Raw genomic sequence first — 20,100 nt, 5'->3', positions numbered from 1 at the left:
GAGCCTTTCTCCAGCAACAGTAACTATGTCTTGTGGTATCACCCTTGCTCAGAGGACAGCCTAAGAGTCACCCATTCTCAAGATCTAAGCTAGATGTCATTGATGGAAGCCATGCCGAAACACCCAAACTCTAGTAAATGAATATTGTACTTAGGAGGAGAAATAGAACAGACGGTGGTGAGTAATGGGCTGGTCTGTGCTCCTATCAAGCCAGAACTGCCCCCACTTAATGTTAGAGAATGAACAGGGAGTTCTTTGTGAAAGGTGGCCATCCACTTGCCGGCTTGGCTCACCTTGACTGCAGGGGACATTCAAGGACTGCTGGGTACTGCTGTCCTAGGGGACAGGGTATCTTTCCTCCATCGGCTTTCTGCTGCTGCAGAAATCTCCTTATTTCCCATGTCCAGCACAAAACCTCCCTGCAGTTGGTAGTGTGAATGAGAATATTTATCTTCCCCAAACAGCTATGCAACTTCCTCTCCCTCATTCGGGAGGTCAAGTTGACTAAGGGGAGGGAAGCGCTTACAATGGGAAATAAAACCTTGGGGTTATTTTTACTTCTGACAAGTGTGTGACCTTGAGAAAGGACTAAACCACCCCTGTGAGCCTGGATTTCTTCCTCTGTAAAATGGGAGTAATCATAGCATCTATGTCAGAGTGTCTGAGATGGGAGATACTACGTTCAAAACACCTGACACAGTGTCAATGCATAGTATGTTTATGTTAATTGAAATTGTTGTTGTTATTGATTCCATATTTGTGTTTTCCTGTGTGTGTGTGTGTGTGTGTGTGTGTGTGTGTGTGTGAAAGAGAGAGAGAAGAACATGAAGGAGGAGGAGGGGGAGGAGAAGGAGAAGGAAAAGAAGAGAAGGAGGAGGGGGAGGAGGGTGAAGAGGAAGAGGTAGAAGGGAAGAGAGAGGAAAGAATGTGCAATGCTTTGGGTATAATGAGGATTCCATCTTGCAAAGGAAGATTGAGATTAAAATGGAAAATGAATAAATTTCCTACCAATGCTGACTCTTTCACCTAAAGAGATCATTTACCAATGTGATTCTAAGACGAGTCCTAGAAACCAATATTACTGACAATAGATTAACTAGTATCTTAGTTTGTACATCAGGCTCTGGAGAATCTAGTTACTATGCGTCAATCCCAAAAAGCTTACTTTGCACAGAATGCTCCTTGAGGGTATATCATGGTACCCAGGACACCATACTCATAGATAGGATTGTGTGGGGGGTTCTGACTCTGAGGAACGTCCCAAGGGATTTTCCATCAGGCCTCTTGACCATAGCCTAGATGAACTGTGCTGGCCAGGACTCTTTCCCTGTCTTTCTCTCCCCGTCTCTTTCTTTCTCCTCTTCCCGTCACTTCCCTTTCCTCTGTTGCTCTCATTTCCCCCTCAGACAGGAATGAATAAGCATAAACACATTTTTGTTTATTGAATTTGCCTCTGTACATATCCAACACAGACAACTATCTTACATTGTTATAGTAATGTGATTAGACTCTTTATCTGTTTTCAACGTGGGGAGAGCCTGAATGTCATTTTTTTTTTTTTTTACTGATTTAAGATTTTATTTATTTATCTGACAGACAGAGATCACAAGTAGGCAGAGAGGCAGGCAGAGAGAGAGAGGAGAAAACAGGCTTCCTGCTGAGCAGAGAGCCCGATGCGGGGCTTGATCCCAGGATCCTGGGATCACGACCTGAGTCAAGGCAGAGGCTTTAACTCACTGAGCCTCCCAGGCGCCCCTGAATGTCATGCTTTAAGATTGCCACTTTATTTCCATGTTCTTGGTTGAAATCTCCCTTACATTCAGCTGTATTTTTTAACACGACGGTAGGTTTGTGTTGTGGTTATATAATAAACATTTGAGTATAAAGAAAGGATAAAACATACGGGAACCAAATTGGGAATTGAAGACAATCCTTGGCTTTACCATAAAGGGATCGGGATTATTTATCTAGGAAAGCAAACACTATGAACAACAAACACACAATGTTTGAACGATGTTTGAATGTGACGCTTCATTACTTTTCTCCTGCCACTCAACAGATTGTACAATAGTGTGGCAAGCACTATATACACTTTTCACAGAACTCTCATAAATCTCATATAGATCTTATAAAATCCCTGAACCAACTTGTGTCTGCAACGTGGATTCCCACAGATCAAGGAACTGCCCCCCCGAATAGTACCAAAGTCTAGGCTTCTTCCCCACTTCTTGACTGCAAAGCTTGGCTTATAATAGGATGACTGTGCTGATCAAGACGTGTCGCCAAGGACAGCCTTACCCTCACCCTGTACCCTGTACCCCACTATCTCAAATGAAAAGGCAGGGGCCTCTCAGGGAACCAAGGACAAGCTGGGTTTCATGGGAGCTGGGGCCAGGAAGAAGCTCCTCACCACCCTCCCCCACCTCCCTCTGTCCGTGTGTGTCTGTGTGTGCATACGTACATGCTGGTGCAACTCTTCTATTGGGTTGTCCTCACGAACTGAAGACTCATTCATCCATTCCTTCAACAAGTATTTATTGAGTTCCTATGCGGTGTGGAGATCATGGGCAACCTTGACAGTGGTTTCCTCAGAAAGGAGAGGATGAAAACCTGACTGGAGAGGGCCAAAGAAAGAAAAAGAGAAGGAGCAATAAGGGCAATGAATATGGAAAACTCTTTCAAGGTATTCTGCTCTGCGTAAACTAACATGGTGGGAGCAGTGAAGGGACATTCCACAACCCCCTACACCCCTGAAAAGAGGAGGCATGTGGGGGATGGGATCTGGTGCACAACGGAGGGCTTAGCCTCAGATTCAGCCCTGGCAGCTCATCTCCAACAACAGGAGGAGGCAGAGCATGGAAGCAGACTCTGACAGGTGGATAAGCACAGCAGTGGCCGCGTACGCATCCTAGCTCTGCTGTTATAACAAATACTGCAGGCTGGGAACCTAAACAACAGACCTCATTTTCTCATGGGTGTGGAGGCTAGGAGGTCCAAGATCAAGGTACTGGCAGATTTAGTTCTTGGTGAGGACCCTTTCCACAGCTTGCAGATGCCCCCTCCCATGACTTTTCCTTGGTTGAGAGAGACAGAGACAGACAGAGATTAATGATCTTGTGTCTCTTTCTCTTTTGGTAAGGGCACTAATCCCATCATGAGTGCCCTATCCTCATGACCTCATCTAACCCTAATCACCTTACAAAAAGCCCACCTCCAAATACCATCACAATGGGGAAAAAGGGTTCAATGTATGAATGTGGGGGGAGACAAAACTTGAGTCCTTAGCATTGTGGAAATTTTGTTCCTATGTTCTCAAAGAAGGAGCAAAGGTTCTCAGATGAGACTGAGGATGCGTGAGAAAGTTTGGGATTGTTGGAGACAGTGGGACAGTGACTACACTAGAGACATCTGGTGTGGGTCCTGAGTGGCATTAGAACCTAAGAGGGTGGTGAGTGCGGATTCAAAGTGAAATCAGGGAGTGTGGTTGGGTGTGTTTCTCCAGGCATGTTTAAACTGATGCAGGCACCAAAGAGAAGGAGAATCGGCCTGGAAAACCTTGACCTAGCAAAGTAGATACATGTAGTGAGAAATTGCAAGGGAGTGTAGGGAGCATGAAAGGAAGTTAATATGATAATAGAATCTACTCTGGCTGAGGAGGGAAGGGAGGGATGACAAGCCATGAAAGGTAATGAATTTCAGGGATTTCAGGATTCTGGGAGTCAGGGTACTGGAGGGGTGAACTGGAAAGTTAGGGAGTGGGAGAAGGTAGCAATAGGATATGACAAAGTCAAGGCTGACCAAGAGAGTGAGTGACTGCAGTAAACTGGAGAACAAGGTCACTGGAGCAGAGGTCAAAGAATGGAGCTGCCAGGACATTGGAAGGATTTTGTCTATGAATATTGAAATCATCAGGAATTGCAAAAGGAACAGTAGCTAAGGCAGTGACCATGAACGGGGACTTAAAGAGAGGAGAAAAACCCAAGAGCCTGCAATGACCACAACAAGGAGGGGAAGTGAGTTGACTCATCTGATGGTTCGATGGGGATTTTTAGGAAGGGACAGGGATAGAAGGAGTGTTGGAGAGAACCCACCACCATTTGAGAGGATTTGGGGGAAGGAGAGGTCCTCAGGGGAGAACACAGGCGCCATTAGAACAGTGACTCTCAAAGTATAGTTTAGGAACCTCAGGGAGTCTCTGAGACCCTGTCACAGATCCACAAGTCAAAAACTTCAAAGTAAGACTGCAATATTATTTGTCTTTTCACTTTCATTCTCTCACAAGTGCACAGTGGAATTTTCCAGAGGCTACATGATGTGTGATAACACCACAGATTGAATGCAGAAGTGGATACGAGAGTCCAGCTGTCTTCTATTAAGCCAGAAGTTAAAGAGATTTGCAGAAATGCAAAACAACTCCATTCTTCCTGTGACTTTGAAAAAAAAAACACCATTAGTTCCCATAAAATATTTGATGGCTTTATTAGTTATTTTAAAGTTAATAAGTTAATTTTCATGTTCAGTTTCAAATCCAGTATATCTAGATAGATATAACCCACCCACAAAAGTACTTTGGAGTTCTCAATGATTTCTAAGAGTGTCAACTGAACGTTCCAGAGCACATGACAGAAGGTTCTGGGGAGCAGGAAAGGGCTCGGAGACAGTTCAGAAATGGGAATGGAAATGGCCATGTGGTGATGATAGTCTGGAGGATTAAGGGTAACCTTGATCCCTGGCTTCTTGTGTTGATGGGCAGAGACAGAGATGAAGGCCATAGGGAGGCCAGTTCTGAGTACTTGAAGACAGAGGGTAGTGATGAATCTGAGTCTGAGTGCTTGAAGACAGAGGGCAGTGATGATGAATCTGAGTCTGAGTACTTGAAGGCAGAGGGTAGTGATGAGTCTGAGTCTGAGTACTTGAAGACAGAGAGTAGTGATGAGTCTGAGTCTGAGTGCTGCCAGAAAGCCAGGAGCACACCGAGCCAGCTCTTGCTGGGAGAGACATGGCGCCAGGGGACCAACCCTCTTACATAGTATTTGAATCCTTAAAGGGTAGTCTGACTGGTGCTCCTCACCTGCTCTTCTGTCAGGTGCCCCCTCCCAAGACCAGCGATCTGTCATAAGTTGTAGGATGATTCACTGTCCCGTTCTGCAAAATCTGGAAGAGAGGATATGTTGCTGGAAAAGAGGGTATGGTGTGGGCAGGCATTCTCGAATGCCTGCTACAATGGCCAAGGAAAATGAAAGAATTTTTTGAGAACACCTTTGAGTATTTATTTGGAATGTTTCCCATTCAGTTTTGCCTGAAGGTGCAGAGCTGGATTGAGCATGTGCTGATCTTACATTGTGACACCAAAAATTGGGGTACATGGTTTGCTATGAATGTCTTCCATTGCCTCTGGCTGCAAAAGGCCTTCTGAGAGATGGATCAGGAAATACAATGTCAGCATCTTTGGATGTGGCAGTGGTGAGCGGGTTGATGTATATACAGTCAGATTCCTACGTCAGTGGAGAAAGTCTGGAGATGGATCTGCACCCATGGTTGGTTGGTGGAGGAGCTGGCCCAAAGAATCTTTAGCTCAAGCCTGCCATTTGCCCAGCTGCAGAAGATACTGTTCACACTGTAATTCCAGTGACTGCTGTCCCTTGTAGTGTGTGAGGCAGAGCATGGACAAGAGAACCTTCCCTGTACTTGTCAAAATCTAACTTTGGCAGTGTTCACCCTAACATCTGATCATAGTCTCAACATGGGAATGTATTGCATGTAAAAATGTTTAAGTCTTCCAACCAGATCAACACAATTCCATAATCACAGGAAAGTAAAAGAGCTTGCAAATATAAACATTCAGTGAATAAAAAATAAAATTTTTAAAAGTGTGTTTAAATGTGCCACATTTGGAGAATGAGCTCAAACGAGCATTTACTTCTCCTACCCCATCCCACTGAACTGTGAGTAGGGACATAAATCAATTTCCCTCTTCATTGGATAATTCCCATCAGCCTTCAAAACATGTCTTACTCGTTATCGCCCATTTAAAAGTAATCAAACCATCACAACAACAGACTTTCTCTTAACTCTGGATCCCCCTGAGGTACAGCCCCATTTCTCTGCTCCTCTTCATGGCAGAACTCTTTGAAAGAGTTTAATATTGCCTGTCTCCTTCTCTCCAACTCTTTCTCCCCTCAGCCCACTCTGATGTGATTTCCTCCTACACCACTCCACTGAAAGGACCCATATCAAAGTCACCAATGTGGCTTTGTCAAAGAAAAGTTAATTCTCTGTTCTCATTTCACTTTTTGACAGCATTGGACATCCTTGACCAAGCCTTCCTTCCCGGTACATCTTCTTCTCTAGGGCTCCCTTTGACTTCGCCGTCTCATTAGCATCTCACTGTTTTCCCTTCCTCTGCTGGTTACTCTTCTTTTATTAGACTCCTCTATTCTTCCTGGCTTCTTCTCTCTGTCCATACTCATTCCGCAAAGCACCGCACGTAGTCCTTTGGTTTTCAGGATCATTTATATACACTGAGAGGTCTCAAATTTATCCATCCCTCAACACCATCTCCTATATGCAAATGTCTATATGGACATCTCTGCCTGGCTCTCACCCAGACTCCTTCAAACTCCACGAAGCTACCATAGAACTATGGATTCTCCTTCTGACTGCACTCTCCATCTGTCTTTCCTACCTTAGTGAATGACACCACTTTCCACCCTGTTGCTCAAAAAACTGAAGCCTCACCCATGATGCCTATCCTTCCTCATGTGGGCAATCCATCAGAAAGTTCCATCATCTCTAATTCCATGCTTGACAAATATAATTGCTCCACACTGAATCCAAGCATCATCTCTTCTTAGTCTACTGAGGCCACCTCCTCAAAGGGATTGCCCTCACTTTTGCTCTTCTAGTCCATCTGTCACCCATCCACCAGATCACGTTATGTCTTCTCTAAATCCCTCTGATGATGTCCCACTGTGGCCAAACTCTTACCCTGACTTACCAGGTCCTATGGGATCTGACCCCTATTTATTTCTTGGACCTCCTCTTGTTCCCCTTCCCAGCTGGTTTCTATGCTTCCACCATAATGGTTTTCTTCTCCTCTCTTTCACTTGCCAAGCTTCTTCCTGACTCAAGGTCTCTGTATTGGCCAGGTCTTCTGTTTGGAACATCCCTCTGTTGCTATGGATTCTTCTTTTCATTTAAATTTCAGTGCCAAAGCTACGTTGGCTGAGAGGCCATCCCCGATGACCCTGGATGAAGCTCTCTTCTTCCCCGTGGTCACTCCAGCACTCCATAGCCTCCTCGCAGCAAAGGCCAGTCCTTGAAATATCTCCTCTGTGTGTTCATTTGTATGTTTATTGTTTGCTTGCTGTGCCTTGATGGTAGAGACGGTCTTGTTCACTGGCATCCTTAGTACTTGGTACTAACAAGTGACCTGTCAGTACCTATCAACTAACAGACCAACTTGGAACTGTGGGAAGGAATAGTTGAAATCTGGATTACCCGGGGAAAATTCAGGTAGGATTGCTAAATTCTTTTCACTCTTAAGATGCGCTCATTCAAGTCATTCTCAAAATACGATCTCAAAATAATTACTAGCCCCTTTCAAATAGAGGCCAGATACTTCTCCATACCGAAGTAAAAAATGAGACCAACAACCACCATACCAGGAACATGTCATTTTGCCCAAGAAAAGGTTGAAGAGGACAAAAACAATTTTTTGTATCATCCAAAATTCTTCAAAGAGCAAACTTCCGATTCCTCAGTTTGTGCGCTATGGAAGTTAAAAAGAGGACAGAAGGGCAAGTTTTTTTTTTTTTCCATCTGTGTGTGACGTCTTCCTGCTCTATCAGGGGTCACTGATTTTACATCCTGGTGTTAGATCAGATTCTGAGCTTATTTCTCAAATGGTCCTGTTTTATGGACGGTGCAGAGCCGTGGATGTATACTGAGCGCTTACGCAAGTTCTGTGTCTAGATTGATATTCATTATGAGTAACTATATTAACTTATTTTATGACCGGAGCTCTGAGAACCTGAAAAACTGTGTGTTCTACTGCTGCACGCGCTTAGGAGACCCGCCTGTGCTCACAAACTCTCTGCCCGGCATTAGCAAAGGATCTTGGATTTCCAGGACCTCCATTTTTCCATCTGCAAAAAGGAGAAAATGTTTGAAAATATATGATGCTTTTCTTCATTGGAATGCCTGTAAGACATTGTATGAGATGTCAAAGTATTATGGAAGGAGGCCCAAACTTGAACGCCCAAAGTTAGCAGGTACTTGTTTTACTACAGATCCTCAAGGCATTCAGTACTAGGATATTGTAAATTCAAGTGATTTTAATTATCATTCAGAGACAGATGCAGTTAATCATACCAAGAGGGAGCATCGTGTAATACAGGAGGGCTGAACTGGTATCAGGGATCCCTGCCTTATCCTTCTTTGGACAAGTCACCTCGCCCTTTCTTTTCTTTTCTTTTCTTTTTTTTTTAAAGATTTTATTTATTTATTTGACAGAGAGAGACAGCAAGAGAGGGAACACAAGCAAGGGGAGTGGGAGAGGGAGAAGCAGGCTTTCCTTCGAGCAGGGAGCCCGATGTGGGACTTGATCCCAAGACCCTGGGATCATGACCTGAACCGAAGGCAGACGCCCAGCAACTGAACCACCCAGGCGCCCCGCCTTGCCCTTTCTGAACTTGGTCTGGCTAGACTTTGGGGGACAGGAATGAGTTATGAAGATGGGGTGGGCGGGCATTGTTATGGGAACAAAGGAAAAGGAGAACAACAGACCTCCAGGAAGAACAGAAACTGGATGGTGGTTTTGATCCCAGGGCAGCCCCTAGGGGGCCTCTGTGTCTCCCTGTCTAGCTGCCCACTTGCCTCCGTATCTCTGCCAGTTTCCTTTATTTCAGCAATGTGCACGTCATGCCACGTCAAGCAAGGTTTTGTTGAAAGGAAAGGTTCTCTTGCTGGGGAGAAAATGATCCAAACCCATGCCATTCTCTTGCATTATTTCTGCTTCCTCGTGGCTCTGGCCCATCCTACCTAGGTCCCAGCATCCCTTCTCTAGCCTCACCCAGGGAAGTGGGGTCAAGAAGTGGTTGAGACTGTAGCAAACTGAAACCTCCCGGCCCTGTCTAGAGGGAGACGGGCTCCAGCACTAGTGCTCCGTGGCTGGGCGGGCTTGAAGCGTAAACAGCGCCGGGCCTTTCAGATTTGTCAGTGCCAGCTGAAAATCCACATTTTTGCATGAAGTGTTTTGATTCTTACATAGGGGCGAGTAATTTAAAAAATGTTGATACTGTGGGGTTCAAAAAATATGCCTGTAATCTACATCTAGCTGGTCCACAGATGATGCAGCTACTAGAATTGAGAGTTTAGATAAAGTCGTGACCTCTCAGCATCTGTTCTGGATACTAGCTCTGTGTGCGTGCACCTGTGTATGTCTGCATTCCTGAAAGGGATTCTGATTGGCCCAGTATACCTTTTCCGGGCCACAGTTGGTCACAGAGGTTTGTTACAGAGTTTGGCGCATTTGGGTTTGGTACCTGCCCTTGATCTTAAAAGGGCTGCCTAAGGCCTGCCTTTTCAGCAGGGACCTTGGTTCAGCCACCTTCCATTCCAGAGGCTGCGGCCATGGCAGGCTGCATACCTGATATGTCTTTCAAAGAACTACAATTTTCATCTCCGTGAACAAATGTGTAAATAGAAAGATCTGTATTGGTTTCTCCTAATAAAATTCTGTTTTTTAGGGAAAGGCAATGTTCCATTTGCATTTAGATAGAGTTTTGGTAAAAATGTGAGTGTTGACAAGTATAAGATCCTGGTAGTAATTGTTCTTAGAGAGAAGCTCTAATTCGATTTACATCAAATGTTGGCTACTTTTAAATTTTAAGAAAACTCAGGTTACAAAACTCACAACTCCTAGGTTTAGAAGAGATATTAACCTCTTTAAACCTCCCTTCTGGTCCTTGAATACTCTTTTATGGCTTCCCCACCAAGCTGGCATCACCTACATTGTGGGTCCTTCTCTTTACTATAGAGCGCACTTCTTCCAGAGGGAGCCTCTTTTATCCTTGGAGAGGCCTAATGATTAAGTTTTTTTCTTTTCTTTTTTTTTTTAGGATTTTTATTTATTTATTAGACAGAGAGAGAGAGAAAGAAAACACAAGCAGGGGGAGCAGCAGTCAGAAGGGAGAGGGAGAAGCAGGCTCCCCGCTGAGCAGGGAGCTCCATGTGGGGCTCAATCCCAGGACCCTGGGATCATGACCTCAGCCTAAGGCAGACCCCTAACCAACTGAACCATCCAGGAACCCCTTAAGTTTTTTTTTTCTTATTGCACAGTGCCCAACCCATCTCACCAGCACAGTTTCAATTTGCTGAATGAATCCATTCCTGTCGACCACATGGGACTGAGCATGAAATCACCTTGCATTCTGGGCATGGACTGGCGGGGCGCCGGGGCGGGGGCGGGGGCGGGGGGGGGCTTGGGGAAAGATATTTACTGGGTGTAAACTATGTGCCAGGTACTGTTCTAGGATCATGAATGGTATCAGCGAACAGAACAAACCCATGTTCCCGTAGAGTGGATGTCTTGCCCTGGAAGTAGGAGGTGGTGGGAGATACATTTTTTTTTTTTTTAAAGATTTTATCCATTTATTTGACAGAGATCACAAGTAGACAGAGAGGCAGGCAGAGAGAGAGAGAGAGAGAGGGAAGCAGGCTCCCTGCTGAGCAGAGAGCCTGATGCGGGACTCGATCCCAGGACCCTGAGATCATGACCTGAGCCGAAGGCAGCGGCTTAACCCACTGAGCCACCCAGGCGCCCCGGGAGATACATTTTCTTAAAAAAAGTAAATTCTGTAATACGTGGCAAGGTGATCAATGCAATGGACAAAAGGAAAAGTAGAGTCTAGTGAGGGGGACTGGGAGGGATGAAGGAGTTACAACTTGAAACAGAATAGGGTGGGCCTTCCTGAACAAAGATTTGAAGGAGATGAGGGGGTTCGAATGTAGAATGAGCGTGCCCAGGCTTTCCTAGCTTCCCGCAGCTCTGCAGACATGGCTCCTTTTTGACTGTCCTGAACTTCGAGATAATAATAGTAATAATAATGGCTTAGTTTTGGTTGAAATCCGACAGAGATTCTAAGCGCTTTCTCCATTTGAATTCATTACATTCTCCTAGTGCCCCTGAGGTCACTCCTACTTTTATCCCCATTGTCACAGGAGTCAACGGAGGCATAGTGGAGCTAACTAACTTGGCTAATATCCGGCAGCTAGTAAAAGGAGGAGGTGGGATTCAAACTTTGGCCTTCTGGCTCTAGGCTTTGGCTCTTCAGACCTCCCCACAGCTCCCACGAGGACATCCCTCAAGTCCCTGGCCCTCATGTTTTCCTTTCCCAGGCACGTGCCTGGAGTCTGGAGCTTCTCCATGTGTGTGATTTCTGGGATGAGATTTAAAGTCTTTTCAACACCCTGGGGTTTGTACTGAGAATTGGTTAATATCATTGGACAAGCGGGGCTGGGGGAGTTTCACCAACCCCCCCTTAAGCCCCCTCCCTTGGGCACACCCTGACCAGCAACCCTTGCTTACATAGGTCTTGTAAGGTCACGGTGATCAAAATAAACATTTTCCCCCCCTCAGTTTTGACATAAAACGACACATCTTTTCTTCAGCAAATGTCACTGTGGTTTCAAAGCCTAAGTGTGATGTTTGAGCGGGCAGCATTTTAAAAGTATTTCCTGCTCAACCATAGGGTGAAATTATACAAGCCAGTGGGTCCTGAAAACAGCTGCCTCAAATTCTTACCACCTGCAGAAAGAAAATAATTTTACGTTGTTTTTAATTTTGAGATTGGGGGGTTTTCTGTTGTTTCAAACTCTGAGGGGCCCTCCAATTCACTAAACCTTCAAGCTGGAAAGAGAATTTGGGAACTTGAAAAAGGTTTTGCAAATCTGAAGGAGAGACTTCACTGGAATTGTATTTTCATTAATGCACTTGAAACAACTGTTCCTGGAAACGGCCTGGGGACTGTTCCTTGAAACAACGGCGAAAGTCCCAGGCTCTCGGGGACTCTGGTGAGCCTCAGAAACAGTCCCATGGCTTCTTGGTAGAGTTTCCCTTGGTAGGGGGACGTGGCGGAGATCCCTCGGTGGAGGTTAGAGGGGGACCTCCTCTTGTGTGAGCTCTCTCGACCTGTTGCATCCTCCCAGGCTTTTCAAGTTAAGAGTTGGATTTCCTGAAATTGTTGATCTGGATTAAAGTGCAGGCGCCCCCTCCCCCTCTCCCCTCCCCAGCCGAGCGAGAGTCGCTGCAGGGGAGGAGGAGGGGTTGAGGTGGGGTGGGGTGGGGTGGGGTGGGGGCCGCGGGAGAGAAACTAAAGCGATGAGCACCGGACAGGAAAAGTGGGAGGAGGAGGAGGAGGAGGAGAAGGAGGGGGAGGAGGCGGCCTTGAGAGGAGAGGAGGGAAACGTGTCACCAGCCCGGCTCGGGGAGCTCCGCGGCCGCGGCGTTCGTGGACCCGCGCTGGCGGTCGGGAGGCTGGACTGGACCCCGCAGAGGCCGGCGCTGCGCGGGGAGGGAGAGCTGGGCAGCGCGCTGCAGGAGAGCGATCCAGATCCCTCGTTGCTCGCCGGTGAGAAAACTTTCTCGGGAAGACCGGAAACTTTGTCCTAGGCGCGCCGTCTCGGGCGGAGGCGAGCTGCGGGTGTGCGCAACTCGAGGTGACTCAGACCCGGGACCCCAAGGGGGTGAGTGGGGAAGTCCCGGGGAGGGGCTGGAGTTGTACGCCCGGCAACCGCACGGGATTGAGCACGAAATCACCGTGCACTCCGGGCACGGACTGGCGGGGCACGAGCCGGGGAGGGGGTTAGGGGGGGGCTTGGGGAAAGCGTCACATTTGGGGGCAACCGGATGGGGACCCCAGCACGGTGCAGGATCCTCGGATCGCACGCAGCAGGAGGACGGAGGCGAGCGGACTGGCGCCCCCCGGGCTGGGGCGGGGGAGAAAGCCGTGCTGCTTAGCGCGGGATGGGGGAATGCCGCCCACCGCGGGACCCAGGTTGTGCCAGGAGACCAAAGAAGAAAGTTTGCTTGTTTGCCTCCCTCGTTCTCCCTGGGCCCGAGGCGGCAAATCTGTAAGAGCTGCCCCGGCTGGGGCGCGGACGATCGGGCGCCCCGAGACAGCCCATCTTTTCCTGCTGTCCCCCTATTTGCAGAGACAGGCGTGGGAGGGAGGGCAGGGAGGCCAGCCGCTTTGTCCCGCGCTCCGCTGGGCTCCGCCGCCTAGGGCGGGCCGGGGCGCAGCCCGCGAGACACCCGGCCGGGGCGGGCGGCTATTCGGCGCCGGCGGCACCCGGGTTCAGCGCCGGCTTTCCCGCCCGCCCTCCATTTGGCTAGGCGTTCGTCTGCGCGCCTACTGTGCGCACGCCGGGCGCCCACCGCGCGTAGGGGGCTCTCCGGATCCCCCCACCCCCCCGCCCCACCACTCTCGGGGCCGCGACCCTCCCTTCCCGGCCCTCGGCCCCTGTTCCTGAGGGCGGGCGCCCCGGGTCACATCAGGGGGTATGCTTGCAAACTGTGCCTCAGCAATCGGCCCTGGGGTGCCTCCCTGGTAGGCAACAGGGTTCTGACCCTGCCCCTGCCCTCGGTCACATGCCGCCGCCTCTTCCTCCGCGGGGCCGGGAGCCGGCGTTTTGTTTGTCAGCAGTAAGGCGGGGAGTATTTATAGACGGCGCTGCAGTCCTGCGGTGTATAAGGTTTCAATAACTGCGATGCGCCCCACAGGACGCAAGGTTCACGCGCGGCCGCTCGGAGGCAAGTCTGCTCCCGAGACCCGCACGTTAAACGCTCTGGGAGGGTCCCGGGGCATCCCTGCCGCGGCGGAGTTCTCGAACCTGTTGTCCCCAGGATCCGTGCAAAAGGGCCCACACGAAGGACCAAAGCGGTCAAGGGCCCTAACAGCCTTTACTGCTCCTCCAAAAGCTGCTCGTTGATCAAGCCTCGAACACTGCTTCTTTTGGAGTTCCCTTTGGTGACCCTGACCACCACCGTGCGTTGCTGTCCTGACATTTCATTGGTCTACGCAGTGCGGTGCACAATATCCCGGGTGCTGAACTCTGGTAAATTGCTCTCTGCTGGAAGGCGCTGTTCTTGACATCCTGAAGCAGCAAGTGGGTCAGGAGGGGAAATGGGGCTTGCAGAGGCTAATTTAGAAACGGTTTCAATGTAAGCCTCTGTTGAGGTTCCCGGTACTATCGAGAAAGGTGCGGTGGGCTGTCCTCTCTGTGGAACCTGGCCGCAGGGCTGAGCCCTTCTTAACCCACCGAGGGTGCCTTCGAGAGCCTATTCTATAGCAGATAAAGGGAACAATGCTTGAGCAGTCCACAAAATGGTCTTTGGTTTTTCCAACCCCAACCACTGTCCTTTCTGTATCTTACCGATGCTTCTAACAGCCTGAACCATCAATAGTGTAAAAAAGAAAGACATTAGAAATGAGTTGGTCCAACTGTCTTATTTCTCCAGGGTTTAGTTTAGACTACCTTGTTTCTTAAGGAGGAGACCTCATTTCTTTCAGATGCAGAGGCTCATGGATATTTATTTCTGGGGGGCGAGATTTCAATAATGATTGTTATTTGAACATTATAAAAATACGCCTTTATTTAGAAAAGAAGGAAGAGGGGGGCAAACACTCCTTGAATTCTTACGATGTCTTAAACTTTGCCCTGAGAGACATTGATAACAGAACAAAATCTGCAGGGAAACAGCAATGAGGTAGGTACCGTTATATCCCCACCACTATAATGATGAACCCATGGAGGGTTTGGACAAACCATTGAAGTGGTTTGTCCCAAGTCACACACACAGGAGTGGAGCCGAGGAAGGGGTTTGGATCTGTTACTCCAGGCCTCTAGTGGGAGCCGGTCCTGGAGATCTTTCCCTTCAGTTTTTTGTTTCTCAGCTGTTGGCTAGATCATCTTATAGTGGAGTCATTTGGTGGCTTCTTTCTTATTTTTTCTCTATGTCACATAGTAGCACAGAATGGCTCAATTATTGAAGGAAAAAAAAATCTTAATCTTGTATTTAGAAAACTGTTACTCTGGTAACCTGAAGATTTCATGCTGGTAGTCCAGACCTAAATGTCATCATCCTCAGTTTGCTTACGGACGGTGTAGGTGCAAGATTTAAACTATTTATCTGTAGAAAATGGAATTATTAGGAGTTTGTGGATTTTTTGATGATTTTTCTACCCTCATGACTCTCTGTGGTCATTCCTTTTGCAGAGCCCTTGTATAAGGTCAAGTGTACTGAAATCTTTCTTGAATTGCAGACTTTTTCCTTCTGATGGTGTTTGCAGAGCGAGGCCAATACAGAATTGACTTGAGACGTGGGGTGTGAGCTCCTCTGAGAGGTCTCTACTCTGTTTAATGTTTGTCGTTAAAAGTTTGTTCTCTAGAGCTGCCTCCTCTGTATGCAAATGTTTGAAGTAATGCTTAGAGACCGTATCATTCGTTAACAAGTCAGTGTGAATATCTCTGTTGCTGAAGGTTGAGAATACAGTATTTTGGGGATTTTGTGCTGGATTAGGGATTTGGGAACAGAGGGAGTGATATCCTGATAAGCAGAAGGCAAGGGAGCTAGGAAGGAGGTTGGGAGTGTAAATAACACCAAGCCATGATGAGACATCAGAGGTGAACTTGAGTTAATGATGATTTTTCTCAGGGACCGGGGATCCAAGGTTTACTTTGAAACTTACACAGTTAAAACAAGCCAAGGTATTTCTTGGGTAGCTATTATGAGCCAGGTGCAGCCATGGTGATGTCATTTGAGCCTCTCAGCGATCTGACCAGGTGAATATTTTTTTCCCTATTTGAAGATGTGAAAAGAGAGATTCTGAGAGGTCAATTCCTTTCCTGACGGAAGAGCCAATAACTTAAGCACCTTGTGCTTTCCAGGACGTTTTGATAATATACCCTTGAAAGCCTTCCGTGAAGAACCCAGGGTGCCACGTAATCAAGAAAGTCCTGGTGGTTCACATGGACGTTTCTGGATCAGAAGTGGGTACCTGAGCAGTGTGGGAACTCTAGAAATGGGGGTGTAGGAGGTGGGTGAGCAGTGGGGGAGCTGAAGGGACCAGCTGGGTCGTTCTCACGGTCATTACTCCATGGGCGGAGACAGGCCCTGCAGATACTTTATAGAGGATTACTAGCCTTGGTCTAGCAGGGGATGGCTCTCACCCCATAACGCAAGACCTGGCAACTGGCCTGCCCTGGGAGGTGCCCAGAGGGGGACAGCGGGGAAGGAAGGACCCCCACCTCCCTCAGAATACCTTCGGTTGTGACGATGCCTGGTTAGAATCCCCAGTTTATAGGCAATATAAATTAGGGAGCTCATGAGACCTGTTTCCATTTTAATTGGACTTGGTCTTTTGTGGTAATAGTCACCCAGTCTCTGTCTTTAAATACTCTTTTCTTATGTTTTGCCAGTGTATGGCCTTTGTAGATCAATCCTTGGATTTCATTTAGAGGAGAGAGAGGGAGGGGCAAAAAAAAAGAAAAATCTGCAAAGGTTAGTGATTACCTAAATTGGATTAGGTTCTGTCTAGCAGCGTTTAAAGAAATGTTGCTTGCTCTCTAATTACCATCAACTAGGAATTTAAATGGTCTATTAAATTTAAGCTTTTTTTTAATCCATGCTAGTTCTAGTTCTAACATATTCTGGGGTTTTGGAGGCTTTTTTTTATGTTCCTTAAATGTGTAGAGGGTGTTCTCTTCCTCCCCACCTTTTAAACATATTACATTTCTCTAGCAGGATAATAAATGATGTTATTATATACTGGCTTCATTGAAAAGCAGAAGCTCCTGGCCAGGTACATCTGGCTCTGTCAACCTCTGGAAAGCAAGCTGGTGAACTGAGCTCCTTGTCGGAAATTGAGGGACACCTATGTGAAACTCGAGTATGGAGGATGGATGGAGTATGGACAGAGTACGGACGGAGGCTGGTTGGATGGAGTGTGACTAGCTCCTTTATCTCTGTAGTGAAAGGATGGGCCAATAATGAAAATCAGCCCCCTTTACTCTGTGCTTGGGCTTTGAATCAGAAACCTGAGTGCTCTTTATCCAGCGGGGTGGTGTGTGCACTCCGGGCTGGGACTAGGGTCAAGCAATTGAGGCATCAAGGGTATAACCACGAAGGGCATGACTCTAAGAGATAGCGCCCCATCTGCCTGGTCCTCTTTGGGGCCCTGGTGTGCTCACGGATGACCTGTGCCCAGAGGGTTTCAGAGAGTGGTAGAACTCACCAGAAGATCTCCCCTTCTTTCGACCATGCCCCATGGGAAAATATGATCAACATTTACCCCTGCCACTGCCCAAAGAACCCATCATACGTGTTTGTACAGTTTATTTTGTGTATAATCGTATGTTTCCTGAAGGCATGTATTTCTGTCTCTAGGCTTTCATTCTCTTTCCTTCTCCTCAATTTTGGGGTGCAAGTATATGATTTTTCCAATGCGTTCATCAGTGTCCTGGTTTCACCTCAGCAGGTTGCCAAATGCCGGCAGCACCACCAGTTTCTCGCTCCTCTTTACCTGAGAACTTTCTCTGGCTTGGCTGGTTCTTTTTGACCTGGGCTGGGTTCTGTGTTTGGTTGAAGGCATCTGTGACAGCAGTTAGGTTTTTAGGTTTTTAGCAGATACTAGGATTAAGGGGCCACTTTGGGCTCCCTCGTTGAGGAACCAGAGTATATGTCACCTTGAACTGAGCCTGGGAGGATACCCCGAAGAAGCATTTGTTTTTGTCTTCTTCCCAAGGACCGGGGGCAGGGATCCAGCCAGGGCTGTGATGTGCGTATTGTGCTGAACTGAGCTGCCTCAGCCCCTGTTACAACCTGCTCGTGACCTCAGCTGCGTAAATCCTCCATGGAAACCCATTAACGCTTGCCGTCTAATTCCACATACTCTTTTGGAACTGGCTCACCGTCATTCCCCAGACGTCTTTGCGGTATATCAACTCGAGCCGTCAGTTCGGGGAATTCTGCTGCGGGGTACCAGCTGCCAGAGTCCCCCACCACGAAGCCGTAACATCTCTGGAGGCAAAATTGGTGGGTCAACAAAGTAATCCTTTGCTGTGTTCTGAGAAAAGTTTTAAAACATTCTTGACCTTGACCAGTAGGACAATCGATTACTTTCAAGACACGCAGAAAGGTGTCGGTATCAACTTTGCCGAGAGAAGAGTTGTTGAAAGAGCCCCCTGCGTTGGTCCTAACTGGCATCTTGGAGACAACACGGGACAAGGAGTTGAGATCTGGAATCTGATCCCGACTCTGCTGTGGGCCAGCTGTTGGACCGTGGTCAAGTTGCTCAGTTGTTCTGGGCCTCAGTTTTCCTACCTACAAAGTAATGGGACTGGGCCACTGCAGTTTAAAATATGAAAAATTAGAAGACTTGATATTTAAACTTCAGGTTTCCAGCTTTAAAGAAAAAGCAACAACAACAAAAAGGCTGGGTTCTCTGGCGAGGTGGTGTTCCCTGCCACGAGGTGGTGTTCCCTGCCACGGCCCTGATAAGAATCAAGTTTGCCGTCCTGGCTTCAAGCCTCCTTGTCTTTGTCTTTAATCACAATCGAATTCTTGTTCTCTCTTCTAGTGTCTTCGTTACTGGTAGGATTACATCTGGCTCATGTTTGTGCTCAGTGTAGTAGGTGCTCACGAAATAGTTGTCGACCTGTGATTTTTTAAAACTTCTTTTTTTTTTTTAAAGATTATTTATTTATTTATTTGACAGAGATCACAAGTAGGCAGAGAAGCAGGCAGAGAGAGAGGAGGAAGCAGGCTCCCTGTCGAGCAGAGAGCCTGATGCGGGGCTCCATCCCAGGACCCTGAGATCATGACCTGAGCCGCAGGCAGAGGCTTTAACCCACTGACCCACCCAGGCGCCCCTGACCTGTGATTTTTTTAAATTCTGTCCTTGCCTATCACAACTGAAAAAAGATACTCAAGCTTCTGAAAGGCTTATGAAAGCTTGTGTTTCCTTCCCCACATTTCCTTTCTAGGCTCCAGCGTCCATGTTCTTTAGAGTAACTGGCGAGAAATGGAGAACCCGTGTTTTTCACTTGACCTCTTAATAGCTTTGCCTTTTTTTTTTTCTTTTTCAAAGATTTTGTATTTATTTGTCAGAGAAAGAAAGAGCACAAGCATGGGGAGCTGCAGGCAGAGGAAGAACTAGGCTCCCCACCGAGCAAGGAGCCCCATCGGGGACTTGATCCAGGGGTCCTGGGATCATGATCTGAGCCGATCCGACTGAGCCGTCCACACATCCCTTCATAGCTTTGCCTTGTAACTAGAAAAGGTGATTCACCTTTCTGCCTCAATCTTGTCTCCACTGCCCATCTTCCAAGTAGAGTTGTCAGTTTGCATTCATCCTGTGACCTGGGAAGTGTTTCTGGCAAGCCCCTGAGCCCCAAGGAAGCAGGTACTTTATTCTTCCTTCCCTCTGTGCTTTCTCTTCTCAGATCCTGGCACACGCTGGACCTCCTAATGTTCGGTTGTTGAATGAACTTGAAGTGGCCCCATGACCTCTGTGAAGTGATCAGATCCCGGCAGTCTCTTTAGTTTTCTGAGTCTCTATTCAGTGCTCTCTGTATTTGGCTACGGGACACAGAAGTTTCCTTTCCTTTGATCCCGTTTTCTCATGAAAAAAACAAAAAACAAAAAACAGGTCACCCTGCTCTTTTTTTTTTTTTTTTTTTTTTTAAGATTTTATGTATTTATTTGACAGAGAGGAACAGAGCGAGAGGGAACACAAGCAAGGAGAATGGGAGAGGGAGAAGCAGGCTCCCCGCTGAGCAGGAAGCCTGATGCGGGGCTCGATTCCAGGACCCTGGGATCGTGACTTGAGCCGAAGGTAGAGGCTTAACTGACTGAGCCACCCGGGTGCCCGCATGTCACCCTGTTCTTGCAGTGGGAGGGTGAAGCTCATTTTTTAGCAAATCGCACAGCTTAACCGGGAGCACGTTTCCCCACCCTGAGAATTCTTGTTGTCGGCCAGACAGTAGCTTTGGAGCGCTGGGTCACCCACCAGGGTTTTAGATGGTACGTGTCGGAAG

The 20,100-nt window shown here is 47.5% G+C and overlaps 1 protein-coding gene across 2 annotated transcripts in view; it reads left to right on the top strand.

The window, feature by feature from the left end:
* The first annotated feature begins 12,558 nt into the window (after nucleotides 1-12,558).
* The window catches only part of LOC111149991 (proline rich 5 like), a 69,553-nt gene continuing 62,011 nt past the window's right edge, over nucleotides 12,559-20,100 (top strand). The window contains exon 1 of one of the 2 annotated variants that reach the window (XM_022507291.1): nucleotides 12,559-12,632. The gene's annotated coding sequence lies outside the window, so the exon portion shown is untranslated. The remainder of the gene's footprint in view (nucleotides 12,633-20,100) is intronic. The other variant, XM_022507290.1, reaches the window with a different exon arrangement.

The sequence above is a fragment of the Enhydra lutris genome, unplaced genomic scaffold, assembly GCF_002288905.1.
Source record: "Enhydra lutris kenyoni isolate GAN:26980312 unplaced genomic scaffold, ASM228890v2 scaffoldscaffold22, whole genome shotgun sequence".
NCBI lineage: Eukaryota > Metazoa > Chordata > Mammalia > Carnivora > Mustelidae > Enhydra > Enhydra lutris.
This window is presented reverse-complemented; position numbering and strand designations above follow the sequence as displayed.